This window comes from Nelumbo lutea, chromosome 8, assembly GCF_056320005.1.
Source record: "Nelumbo lutea isolate HS-2025 chromosome 8, American lotus-T2T, whole genome shotgun sequence".
In the NCBI taxonomy this organism is placed as follows: Eukaryota; Viridiplantae; Streptophyta; class Magnoliopsida; order Proteales; family Nelumbonaceae; genus Nelumbo; species Nelumbo lutea.
This window is the reverse complement of record NC_142691.1, coordinates 50,380,237-50,393,847: the sequence shown is the minus strand read 5'-3', so window position 1 is coordinate 50,393,847 and position 13,611 is coordinate 50,380,237. Positions and strand designations below refer to the sequence as shown.

General features: G+C 36.1%; 1 long non-coding RNA gene across 1 annotated transcript; it reads left to right on the top strand.

The window, feature by feature from the left end:
- The first annotated feature begins 1,124 nt into the window (after positions 1–1,124).
- On the top strand, positions 1,125–2,683 carry LOC148844121 (uncharacterized). Its single transcript, XR_016103671.1, has 2 exons — positions 1,125–2,020; positions 2,344–2,683. It is a non-coding gene; the product is annotated as an uncharacterized LOC148844121 (long non-coding RNA).
- The last annotated feature ends 10,928 nt before the right edge of the window (positions 2,684–13,611 follow it).

The following is a 13,611-nucleotide window of genomic DNA, read 5'->3' as shown; positions in this document are numbered from 1 at the left end:
CAACTTAGGTTTTCTTTTCTTTATCAACTACTTTTGCAATTTGCGTATTGATAACAATCCTTACATTTTGCAATTTGCAGGGATAACAATCTTTTGAGGTGTTGAAAACCCGTCCGTATGCATGTACTGATATGCTCGATCATGACTCATGAATACAAACCCTAACTTCTATAATGAAGCTAAAATCCAAAATGATACTAAATATCATGCCATAAACCCTATCTTGGTATAATGAAGAGAGAAAAGAGTTACAACGCCATTTTACATCTTTTAAAAGGCTTAAGAAAATAGAGAGGTTAAAAACTGTACTCTATCTATTAGAGAATATCAATCTATTCAAGGACATCTCCTGACAACTTAAGCTTTTAAGTAGAGTTGTTCTTTGAGATGGTATGAGAGTCATTTTGACCAAGTGGTCTAGTGTTTGATCCTTATTACTCTATTATAATTAAATAAATTTTAGCATAAGGTATGAGTGGACCTATACTTGTTCAAATTTCAAGCCTAATGAACTTTTATATGAGAGGATGTGTTAGGATATCAATCTATTCAAGGACCTCACCTAACAACTTAAGTTTTTAAGTTGTGTAATTCTTTGAAACTATACAAAATGCCAAGAGAAGGAGCAATAAAATACACCAACCCCACTCTCACCACCCATCATAGATCATGGATGCCTGATGCCTCCAACAATAGTCAAAATTTCGTGGGTCCTATACAGTGTTGTAACAACTAATTAGTCCCTATCCCATATCATGTACAAAGCATGAAAATAGCATCCAAATTAACCCAACTTCTCTCAAGATTCTATTCCCACCATAACCAATCAACCGTTTACACCACTCAATATTAGGAAGTGGGGCCCAAATATCTTGTTCTGGACCCATATGTTGCTTTTTCCAATTAAGGAAGTATGAGATGATATGGGGATCCACATGTTTTCGTGCAGCTATTGCAGTCATGCCCTTTGGGTGGAATTACAGTCATTTGTTCCATTTGAAGCTTTCTTTTCTTGTGGGCGCCCAACCAAATCGATCAGTCAGATTGAGAATATTAAGACTCAATTTCGTCAACTAGCTCAGTCTCTGTCTATAAATATGAAGGACATTACACCATTAGGACATGGACCTGAGAAATGTGAGAGAAAGATCAATGTAGGCTGCTATGGGCTGTGAGTTCTATGCTTTCCAGTGAAGTCGAAAGGCCTTGCATGAAGAGGTAGAGAGTGTAATGCAGCCAAGGATGACTTGCCGGCGGCAACCGATAGATGGGTATGCTCCCTAATTGCAAGTCGTCGGCGGGTTGTCCTTGGCTACATTTTGCTCTCTTCTTCTCATGTAAGGCCTAGATGATGACTATACCTAATGTTCAGTGGTGAAGTCAGGAAGTGTGAGAGAGACAGAATGATCAGAAGTAATTAAGCCTCGTTTATCCTGTCATATGTGTTTGTTGTAAACACAACCCAGAAAGCTAGCTTATTCATCAAAGGGGCTTGCATGAAGAGGTAGAAAGTGGAACAGAGCCAAGGATGACTTGCCGACATCTATCAAGAAAAGGGTGTATATGACCTGAATTGTAAGTTGTCGGTAGGTCATTCTTGGCTACATTCGACTTTATTCTTCTCATGCAAGGCCGAGATGATGACCCAAAAAGCCACAGTGGAAGTATGGAGCTATCAAGATAGATTTGAGATGTGGAGATTAAAAGGAGACGGGTGGTGAGGTGGGTGTGTGTGATTGCAAATTGAGTAGCCTTCCGTCAAAAGGCCTAACACGAAGAGGTAGAGAGTGTAGTGCAGCCAAGGATGACTTGCCGGCAGCATCAAGTAGGAGCGAGAATTGCCTGAAATGGGAGTAGTCGGCAGGTTGTCCTTGGCTACATTGTGCTCTCTTCTTCTCATGTAAGGCCCAACTGATGACCCATCCAATATGCATATATACGGCCAGTATCAGCCATCGTACAAGACTTAGAAGCCATTCATCCATCAGAAGCAGGGAAGACTGGACAACCACATGCAAAGGTTTGATCATATAACCCCATGTTCTATTTTTATGACCTCTCTCTCTCTCTCTCTCTCTCTCTCTCTCTGCAAGGTGTGTTCTCCACCTTCTGCAAGAGGATTGCAACAAAGTTGGAGACAGGAAAGTTGCAACAGTCCATATATGTCCTTTGAGGAAAGTTCAGGATGATTATGTGGTTATGTACTAATAATAGAAATTTTCTCTGATTGCATTTGAGGAGAGAGAGAGAGAGAGAGCAAATGACATGCTATCATTATATGTAGTACTTGTAGATGTCAAAGTAAGCCACTCATGCAAGTGATTCTGCATTGTCAATTTACAGCCTTATACAGAATAAAAAGAAAGTGAAAGGACAGAAATATTAGAAAAAAATTGACACTACTATACTCTGCTGTTGTTTATAAATTTGTATGGGCCAGTAGATTCGGATTCATACTTCCAGAGTTCATGGCCGGAGTGGTAAGAAGAGCCCCAACCAGGAAGATTGAAATACACAAAGCATGGAAGTTGGAGGCACAAGGAAACTGAAAATCATTTGGTTTTAAGCTTTTATTAGAAGAGTAAATGCTTTGTAAAACATACTTATTGATGTCGATCAACTGTACATGTACTGATACAAATATACAATCAGCAGCTGAATGCATTTATTTGGCAGTATTAAAGCAACATATATAGTGGGGGATTGATTCTATTTTTCTTTCTTTTCATTGTAGTAGTATGAAGGGATTGATTCTCTTGACGTAATGTTTGATATATATCAAGTGTTGTGGGAGTCCCAGGGTAGCACACTTCCTTATTTAATAAATGGGTCATGTAAACCAACATGGGCCACAGTTTCCATATGCTCAGATTCTTTCATGTACAATAGAAAATAGAAAATGTATAGAGAGAAGTGTGATCATTTAGGAGAAGAAGAGATAAAGCAGGATTAATAGGTTGTTGGAACAAGATCCTAGATAACCAAAACTAGTAGGCTCAATCGGCTTATGGAACAGGGTTTGTTTGTTTGTTTGTTTGTTTGTTTTTTTTTTTTTTGATATTTAGTCATCAATTAGGCTCAATTTATTTGAAATATGGATAGAAGGGTTATTTGTTTAGAAATGAGGTAGGAAGCAAGATGATGTGATCCCCACTTTATATAAGAAAGAATTGAGGTAAGAGGGAAGTGGTGATTTGCATCAGTTTTGAAATGCAAAATTTGCACTTCCAATGAACGAATATGAGACAAAAAGTAAAACTTTTGAACCAAGTAGGAATGAAATCATACAAAGCTGGTGGACCAGATAGAATTTGCAAGATACATAGCATTCTCTCAAGGTAGTCTCTGGTAGGCAATCAATCAATGACAGCAAAGGATTATTGCAATAAGGCTTCTAGTGCATCAATATCTCAGATTAGGAAACTCATGGAAAGGATTCAATGTTGGAAGAAGCAAGATCTCTTTATGGTAGTGGGTAAATTGTCAAAATGTCAGGTCTTCTCAATGATGTGAACCCATTAATTATTGCCACATGGATGGTTTCAATCTGATGTGCTTCAATTGCTTTCTGATGTGGATTTGCATTTGACTAATTTACCATTACTCCAATCAATCAATGGGCTACTGATGATGATGATTGGAGTAATGGTAAAATCTCGGGCTGAATATTGTAAAAATGCATATTCTTGAGAATTGATAGCCACTTTGTAAGGAAAGAAAAATGACAATGGTTAGATGCATATCTAGTCCATCTCTCCCAGGACCCCGGATAGTCAGGACCAACAACATTGGGTAATGGCCCTTCTTTGAATCTTAGAAAAAAAAGTTTATTTGCTGTGATTGACTTTGCCATCTCCTTTTGATTTACTTGCCCCTGGCTGGCTGAGCCTATTTAGTATTTGACTAAATTATTTTAAGCAAAAGATCAAAAGAAGAATCCATTACATATAAAGAGAATTAAAGAAGTCTGTCCTGACCCTTACATCAACTGACACAAGTTAAGGGCTTGGTGGTCATTTGAGTTCAGCTGAACCTTTTGGAAATGGGGTGTTGAGGGATTCGATCTCAGCCTCTTCAGGTCAGTTACATCTACAGACTTGACCAGCTGAGGAAGTTGGCAACTTCTTCTCATCCTATTAATATAAAAGACTGATATAGGGCCCAAAAGATTAAGTTGTCTGGTTATTTTTCATACATCGATCCTTCCAAGTAAAAATGTTGGAATAATTAGACAACTAAAACTAGCTAAAATATCATTGCAAGTAGTGCCAAGGGTGCATATAACCCTTCTTCAATTCAGAAATGCGAAGTTGCTCTATAGAAAACTATAATGACAGACAATCAAAGGATGGCTCTAGGGGAAGTAATCCTTGCAACAATTTCAAAAATCCTTACCTTGTATCTTATGAGGCCCAATAGTGTGGACCAATATGAGCTCTCCACATGGTTGAACAGAGTGTGCTACGTTTTGGCTGTAGTTTCAGTTAACTGTGGATGCATGCAAAGTGGAGAAATAGGGGATTTACATTTAGTAGATTGAAGTAAACATACAGAGCAAAACAGAGCAGGAGAAGGGCCGAAATCACTTCATCATATGCATTTTTACAACTAATCCAGGTTTACAAAAAGTAGAAAGAGACCCAACTAAAGTTACTTTTTACTTACTGTAGAAAAAGACAATAAATATAAAATATTTAACTTTCTATAACATTAACTATAGCATTCTCCCCCTTAATGTGTTGTTGTTGGACTCCTAATGCTTCTCTTAATTCTTTAAACTTCTCTCCTGTCAATGGCTTGGTGAAAATATCAATTAATTACTCTTGGATCCTACAATACACTAATTCAATTTCTCCATCTTCAATGGCATCTCAAATGAAGTGATGTTTGAATGCAATGTGCTTGGTTCTACTATGGTAACATGGGTTCTTTGACATAGCAATGGCTAATTTGTTGTCACAATGGATCATTGTAGCATTCTCTTACTTCTCATTAATATCTTCCATAATTCTCCTAAGCCAAATTATTTGAGATGTTGCCATTGAAGCTGAAACATACTCTGCTTTTGCTAAAGATTGAGCCACTATTTTTTGCTTCGTTAAGCACCAAGAAAACACACCAGTACCAAAGAAAAAACAACAACCAGAGGTGCTCTTTATGTCATCAGCGCATCCTCCCCAATCATTTTCACAAAAACCAATCAATCTTACTTCATTTCTTCTGTCATATTTCATTCCATAATCCATGGTGCCTTGCACATACCTCAACACTCTTTTTGCAGCTCCAAAATGAATGTGACTGAGGTTGGTCATAAACCTGGATAGTAAACTTGCAGCAAACATGATGTCCGGCCTTGTAGCAGTGAGATAAATAGGTTTCCAACCAAGCATCCATACAAGGTTTCATCCACTTTCTTACCACTATCTTCCTTCATTAATTTCTCATTAATAACTAGTAGAGTGGTTATAAGTTTGCATCCAAACATTCTGAATTTTTTGAGAACTTTTCAGCATACTTGCTTTGACAAATGAATACACTATCATCACCTTGATAAATTTCAATACCAAGAAAGTGATGTAACAGTCCCATATCACTCATTTCATATTTTTTCACCATTTCATTTTTGAAATCTTCAATCATTTTTATATTGTTTCCAATAAAAATCAAGTTATCAACATAAAGAAAAACAATGAGAACATCATCAATACCTTGTTTCTTCACATACAAAGTAGGTTCACTCTTGCTTTTCATGAATCATTTCTTAACAAAGTAAGCATCAATTTGGCTATACCATGCTCGTGGTGCTTGTTTTAACCCATATAGAGCTTTCTTTAACTTGTACACATCTTCTTCTTTTCATTGAATCGCAAAGCTTTATAGTTGTTCTATATACACATCGTCTTTTTATTCTCCATTCAAGAAAGCTGATTTAACATCAAGTTGCCATAACACCCAACTTTTGTGAGTAGAAAGTGCAATAAGAGCTCTAACAGTATCCAACCATGCTACCAGAGCAAATGTTTCAAAATAATCAACATCGGGCAATTGTGCATAGCCCTTAGCAACCAATCTTACTTTGTTTCTTTGCACAAAATCATTAGAACTATGATTCACTTTGTAAACCCATTTAACACCAATCACTTCATTGTTATTTGGTCTATCAACCAACTCCCAAGTTTTATTCTTTTCTATGATGACAATTTCCTCTTCCATTGCACTTTTTCATACTTCTTCCTTAAAAGCTTCTTCAAAGCTTTTCGGTTCCATAACATAGAAATTGCACCATGCATAAATATCATCAAGCTCCTCATTTTTCTTAGAGTTGAGCTAGATGAAGATGAGCTTGAACTTGGAGATGATTGAAAAATTTTCTCATCATTTTGAGTTGTACTTTTTTCCAACTTAGATACAAGAACATGTTCTTCTTCATTTTTTTCTTACTCCCAAATCCAAATAGTTTTTTTCATCAAACAACACATATTTGCTAATAATAATCTTATTTGTTTTCAAACTGTATATCCTATAACCCTTTGACATAGAGCTATAGCCAACAAAAATACACTTCTCACTTGTTTCATCAAGCATTGATCTCTTCTCCTTTGTAATTTGGGCATAGCACACACTACCAAACACTTTCAAATGTCTAATCGATGGTTTCCTTCCACTCCAAGCTTCCAATGGAGTCATACCTTTAATAACTATAGTGGGGCATCGATTCATCAAATACACAACTATGTTTATAGCTTCAGCCCAAAAATTTTTGGAAAGTTTATTCTCATGTAGCATTGATTTAGCCATCTCCATCACAATTTGGTTCCTCCTCTCCGATACCCTATTTTGTTGAGGAGTTTAATGGACTATAACTTGCCTTTTCATGCCTTCATCTTCATAGAATTTATCAAATTCATTTGAAGTGTATTCCTTGCCCCAATCAATTCTTAATTTTTTAATATAACAACCACTTTGTTTCTCAACAAGACATTTAAATTTTTTGAAAATAGTAAATACATCAAATTTTTCTCTCATAAAATAAACCCAAGTCATGCGAGTATAATCATCAATAAAATGAATGAAGTACCTATTTTGGAAATGAGATGGTGTCCTCATGGATCCACAGATGCCAATATGAACTAATTCCAACACTTTGTTGGCTCTCCATGCAACTCATTTTGGAAATGGTTGTCAGTGATGCTTTCCTAGTGCACAACCTTCACAAACTTCATGTTTTTTTTCAATGTTTAGAAGCCCTTGAACCATCTCCTTTTGTGATAACGGTTTCAGCCCTTTGAAATTTTGGTGGCCAAATCTTCTATGCCTTAGCCAAGATTCATCAACCTCCTTGGCACTCATATCAACATTTCTTGCATAATTAAACACAAGTGGAAAGCTTATATTTGTCTTCATTTTCACATTTTTCATCACATGTTTCTCATGGTCATAAATGATACAACCAAGATCTTCAATATAGAGTGAATAGCCATGCTCCATGAGTTGTCCAACATTGAGAAGATTCTCATTCAACTCAGGTGCAAATAACACATCATGTATAAATTTTCTTCCTTTCTTTGTTTCAACACCAATTTTGTCTTTGCCTTTTACTTCAACGATTTCTCCATTTCCTAACTTCACTTTTGCTCTAAATGATGTCTCCATGTCAAGAAAAATATTTGGATTCCCTGTCATATGATTGCTACACCCGCTGTTCAAGAACCACACATCATTATTTTCCTCCGTGGCACTTTGACATGTATAAAACAAATTTCCTTCATCTTCATTTTCTTTTGTAAAATTTGCTTGTTCATTGTTTTTCAATCTACAGTCCTTTTGTAGATGTTCAAACTTTTTGTAAAAATGACATTGTGGCTTTCCTTTAAACCAACAATCCTTATCAATATGGTTGCAAGTTTCTCCACTAGAGTAAGCTTTTCAGTCCAAACACAACATTGCAAGAAAGAAAATGAATGATAGTGAAAAAGAAAGAAGTTTGGTACTTCTTACAAGAATCAAAAGAAGTTTGGTATTTGGTTAGTGGTTATAATAACAACATTACAGGAAATAAAAAATGTTTTCTTGAGTTGAATGAACATATTAATTCTCAAGTGAAGCTTGGAGGTGTCAAACTCCAAAGTGTTGAGGGAAAGGGTGTTGTTGCAATATAGACTAAGCAAGGTAATTCTAAACTCACTTCTAGTGTTCTATATATTCCTAGTTTGACTTACAATTTGCTTAGTATTAGGAAGCTTATATAGAAAGGTTTTGATGTGCACTTTGTAAATGATGAAGGTGTAATGATAGATAATAAGGAGGATCAAATCATTTCTAAGCAAATAAAGTTTTCCGTTAACCATGTCCTATGATGTGAACTATTGGATGAATAAAGAGAAGATGGACGAAGCCTTGTTATGGCATCGGATATATGGGCACTTGAATTTTAAAAGTCTTTAATTTTTAAATAACAAGAATATGGTGATTGGACTTCCTCAAATTGATAGAGAACTTAAACTATGTAAATGTTGCGTCTATAAGAAGCATCATAAGTTACTATTTTTTAATAGGTCATGGCATTCAAAGGCACCATTGGAGTTGATTCACATTGATATTTGTGGTCCACTGAGGACACCTTCCTTCAACAATAAGAGCTACTTCCTTCTCTTTGTTGAGGATTTTACTAGAATAATGTGAGTATATTTCTTAGATGCCAAATCATAAGCATTGCCTACTTTATTTAATTCAAAGCATTTGTTGAGAAGCAAAATGACCACAAATTAAAAGTTTTGAGGATAAATAGAGGAAAAGAGTTTACATGAAGAGAATTTAGGAAGTTTTATGAAGAATAAGGCATCAAAAGAGAGTTGACAATAAGATGTACCCCACAAAAATTAAAATGGGGTAGTTAAAAGAAGAAATAGAACCATTATAGAAAAGGCAAAGCATGATTTAAGGAAAAAACCTTTTCAAAAATTTCTAGACTGAAGTAGTTCATACTGTTGTCTGCATATTAAATTACTTTCCCACTAAATCCGTATAAAATAAAACACCTTTTGAAGCATGGCACAAAAAGAAGTCAATTGTTAGCTCATTCAAAGTGTTTGGCTACAATGCTTATATTCACATTTCCTCAAAGAAGATAAAATTTTGATGGCAAAGATGAGAAATGTTGTTTCCTTGGCTATAGTGATGAATCCAAAGGTAACTAGTTGTTGAATCTGACTATAAATGAGTTGGTAATTTTAAGAGATGTGATATTTGATGAAGATGGAACATGGAAGTTTGAAGAAAATTCCTCACAAACAAAGAAATATCTTATAGAAGATGAAGAAGAAGTGATGCCTAATGACCATGAATGTAAAACAAGTACATCAAATGTAATGCAAACATATACAAAAAGATAAAACCCAACAAATTTCAACACAAGAATGAATCCCTCAAGTTCAAGAAATCAAGATCCATGGAAAGTAAGTCCAAGTGAGGTAGATTCGCATACTCTACCAAGAAAGGTACATTCACTTCAAGATCCATGGTAGATTCACATACTCTACCAATTCCTGATACACCCCTACAGGGGTTGTATCATGTTAGGGCCTGGTTTAGAGGGTAGTCGGGACTTAAATTGGCCCCTTTGAACTAAAATAAAAAAAAAATAAATAAAAGTGGAACTACAAAATAGGGGCCGATACTGGCCAACATGCCCTATTGGCTAGGCATATCAGATAGTATCGATACTTTGAACCTTGACTAGATCCACAAAAGTTTGAAAAAGCTTCGAAAGAAGAAGCTTGAATGAAAGCTATGGATGGAGAAATTGAAATGATTGAGAAGAACAAGACATGGTACTTGGTTAATAAACCCAAAGAAAAAAAAAAGTAATAGGATTGAAATGAGTTTACAAAACAAAGTTTAATAAAGATGGCTCAATCTAAAAGCACAAAATAATGTTAGTGGCCAAAGGTTATGCTTAACATCTTAGATAGATTTCCATGAGACATTTGCACCAGTTGCAGGAATGGAAATAGTTAGAATAGTGCTTGCACTTGCTTCTCAACTAAAACTGCAAGTGTTCCAGTTTGTTGTTAAATCAACCTTATTAAATAGAGACTTAGAAGAGAAAGTCTATGTTGTGTAACCACAATGATATTTAATAGAAGGAAAAGAGGAGAAGTTTACAAGCTTTAAAAAGCATTGTATGGCTTAAAGTAAGCACCCCGGGCACGAAATAGCACGATTGATAAATACTTCTGTAAGAATGGATTTGAAAAAAATCCACATGACTCAACACTATATGTCGAAAAGAAGGTATGTATGATTTTATTCTTGTTTGTCTTTTATGTTGAAGATTTGATTTATACAAGTAACAACCCAAAATTGTTGAATGAGTTCAAGTTAGCAATGACTAAGGAATATGAGATAACTGATTTGGGGTTAATGAGACACTTTATTTGGATTCAAGTGAAGCATAGAAAAGGGGGAAGTTTTATGTCACAAGAATAGTATGTTGATGATTTATTAAAAAGATTACATATGTCAACTTGTAAACCCCTATCTACTCCTATGGCTATCAATAAAAAGTTGCCAAAGGAAGATGGAGCTGAATTGGTAGATGCATCAATCTATAGAAGCCTTGTTGGTTCTTTGATTTATCTCACCAATACAAGGAATGATATATATTGTGCATGTTGTAAGCATTTTTCAAGATACATGAACAAACCAAGATGATCGAAACTAAGAACTTTGGGCTGAAATATGAAAGTAAAAATGACTACAAACTAGTTGGATTTTTAGATAGTATTTAGGCTGGTTCCATAGATTATCGAAAAAGCACAACTGGCTATGTTTTTTTCTTGGGAAGTAAAATGATTTCATGGTCATCTAAGAAGCAAAATACTATGGCACTCTCTTTAGTTGAAGCAAAATACATTTCATCCACCAATGTATCCTGTGAAGCAATTTGGATTAGAAGAGTTTTGGAAGACATTTAGATTGTGCAAAATGACCCAACTATAATCTGTTGTAATAATATCTCAGCTATTGCTATGACCAAAAGCCTAGTTTTTCATGGAAGAACAAAGCATATTGAGTTGAGATACCATTTCATCAGAGAGTCAACTGAGAAAGGAAAATTTGAATTGAAGTTCATTAAGACTAAAGACCAACTTGCTAATATCTTCACCAAGCCTTTAGCTTAAGAAAAGTTTGTGCATTTTGGATCACTATTGAAAATTACAAATTAAGAGGGGGTATTGAAAAGTAAGAGTGGTAATTTTGTAATTTTTGTTTAACGTTTTGTCCTTTATATTAAGGGTAAATCTCTTAAACTACCCCTACTGTTCACGAAATTGACAAGTAGTACCCTTACTGCTTAGATACTGTCTTGTGGTACCCTAAAGTTTTCAAACAATTGGCATTGCCTTTAAGTGCTAACAGAAGGAAACGAAATGTCAAATTTGCCTTCCACTATTCCTCAAATTTCATCCCGTTTTCTTCTTCTCTTTCTTCTTTTTCCTCTACTTCTCCTTCCTCCGTCTTCATCTCTGTTCATCGTATTCTTGACGGTGAAGAGAACTACCATTGGCATCATCGTAGCTGAAAATGATGGCAGACATTGCTATTTTATCTAGAGACTGTTGTATTTTAGAAGAACTGGTTCAATAGAGGCCTCATCACCGGTTTTGTTTACTTCTACTGCTTAGATGTGAACTCTCTCATGACCAATCATGAAGAAGAATAAAACAACAAAAGAGGGGCTAACAAAAAAAAGTAGGAGTTTCTCGCGAATGATTGAAGTAATGGTGACTAAGAAGATCCTTGACGCCACTTTAGGATGTTTCAGTGAGTAGCCATCATATCTAGCATGTTCAACACAAGGAATAGAACTTGATTGGATACTATATGACATAATAGAACCTAACATCCAAGAGGCTATGAGATGCATACGACACAGGGACTCCTACATCCAAAATTTGGAAAATAGAAATAATTATAAGAAAGATACCTTCAAACTACCGCTGTAGGCACAAGGCATCTCCAGGTTCTTGATGTGGTCCTCCTCTTGACAAATGCGACATTCCATAGTCTGAAGAAGAGATTCTTCCTCATCGGAGACGTCATGTTCCTCAACTCTTTTATCTTTAGTAGTAGGATCGGATGGAGCTGCAGTCTGGGCGCGAGAGCCTTCTCTAGAAGGTCCCGAAACGTCACCTCCTTGCATAGATTGTAAAGTTACAGGTGTGATGAGGCGGTCAACATACAAAATCAAGTGATCCCCCATAGCTCAATGAAATTTCCTTGTTGCTCAAGCAATATTCCTGGTTCACCACAATTCCAATCAGATGCAATTAAAATAAAAATATATTTTGATCAAATTTTCCCTATTAGGAACCAAAGCTCCAGCTTTTTCTTCATGCAAACAAAAAGAAACTTCAAATTTTACAGAAAAAGACCTAGAAAACCCTTAAAAAGCTGGAGTGTGTCTACAATCTCTATGCTTTCATATGTGCTTGTCAAAATCAAAGAAGAAAAAAATTCCAGTAGTTGTTCGAATGGCCATGAAGATCTGCATCTACAATTGCCGTGAACATTTGCGTCTACAACGGCCGTTCAAACAATCATAACAAAATGGCATTTAAAAAAAATCCAGAGAAGAAAACAAAATCAAAGAAAACCCTCTCCCATCTGAATCCGTGTCCCAAACGACACTTCTAACTCCAAAAATCCAACTCTGTAAAGATCCAAAAGCTCTTATTCTCCCTATGCAACACCGCAGCCATTTTATGAACAACTGCAACAGTTATCGACATTTCTTCAGAGATTTTAGCGGCTCTCTCTCTCCCTCTCACCCCAGTCACGCAGCGGCTCACAGTGTGGTAACAACGAGCACAACTCTCGTACCTATTTCCAAGCTGTATGGGCACAATTCCCATTTTCTCTCTCCCTCTCCCTCTCCCCACAGTCACGCAGCGGCTCACAGTGTGGTAACAACGAGCACAACTCTCGTACCTATTTCCAAGCTGTATGGGCACAATTCCCATTTTCTCTCTCCCTCTCCCTCTCCCCACGTTCCTTCATACCTGCACCGAAGCTTCCAGTCTCTGAAAATTGGAGAGTATAGCTGCAAACAACTGACAGTACTCCACTTCCTCTAGAAAGGACTTGGTGCTAGAAAAACTTGGTGATACCAGCGAAAGTGGTTGGATATAGACGACGACAATGGTGGCGATGGCAGCGGAGAGACAGGGAGTGGAACGGTTGTAGAGTGGTTCGCTGTAAATACCATCGGGGAGAGGGATGGTGAAGAAGAAGGGAAAAATTGGGTTTTGAAGAAAATTTATACATCACGTAGTGTCACGTGTGTATGAATTTCAACAGAACATTAACGGATATTAACGTCAGGGATAGAGCTAGTCAATTGTCAAAAAACTTAAGGGTACCGCAAGACAATATATAAACAGTAAGGGTACAACTTGTCAATTTTGTGAACAATAGGAATAGTTTAAGAGATTTACCCTTATATTAATGAGTAGTCCTAGGACTTGAGAGCTTAATGTTCTAGACCTGTATAAGTAAAACTTCTTTTTATATCTCGTAATCTGAAACATTTTGAGAGAGAACAATAAG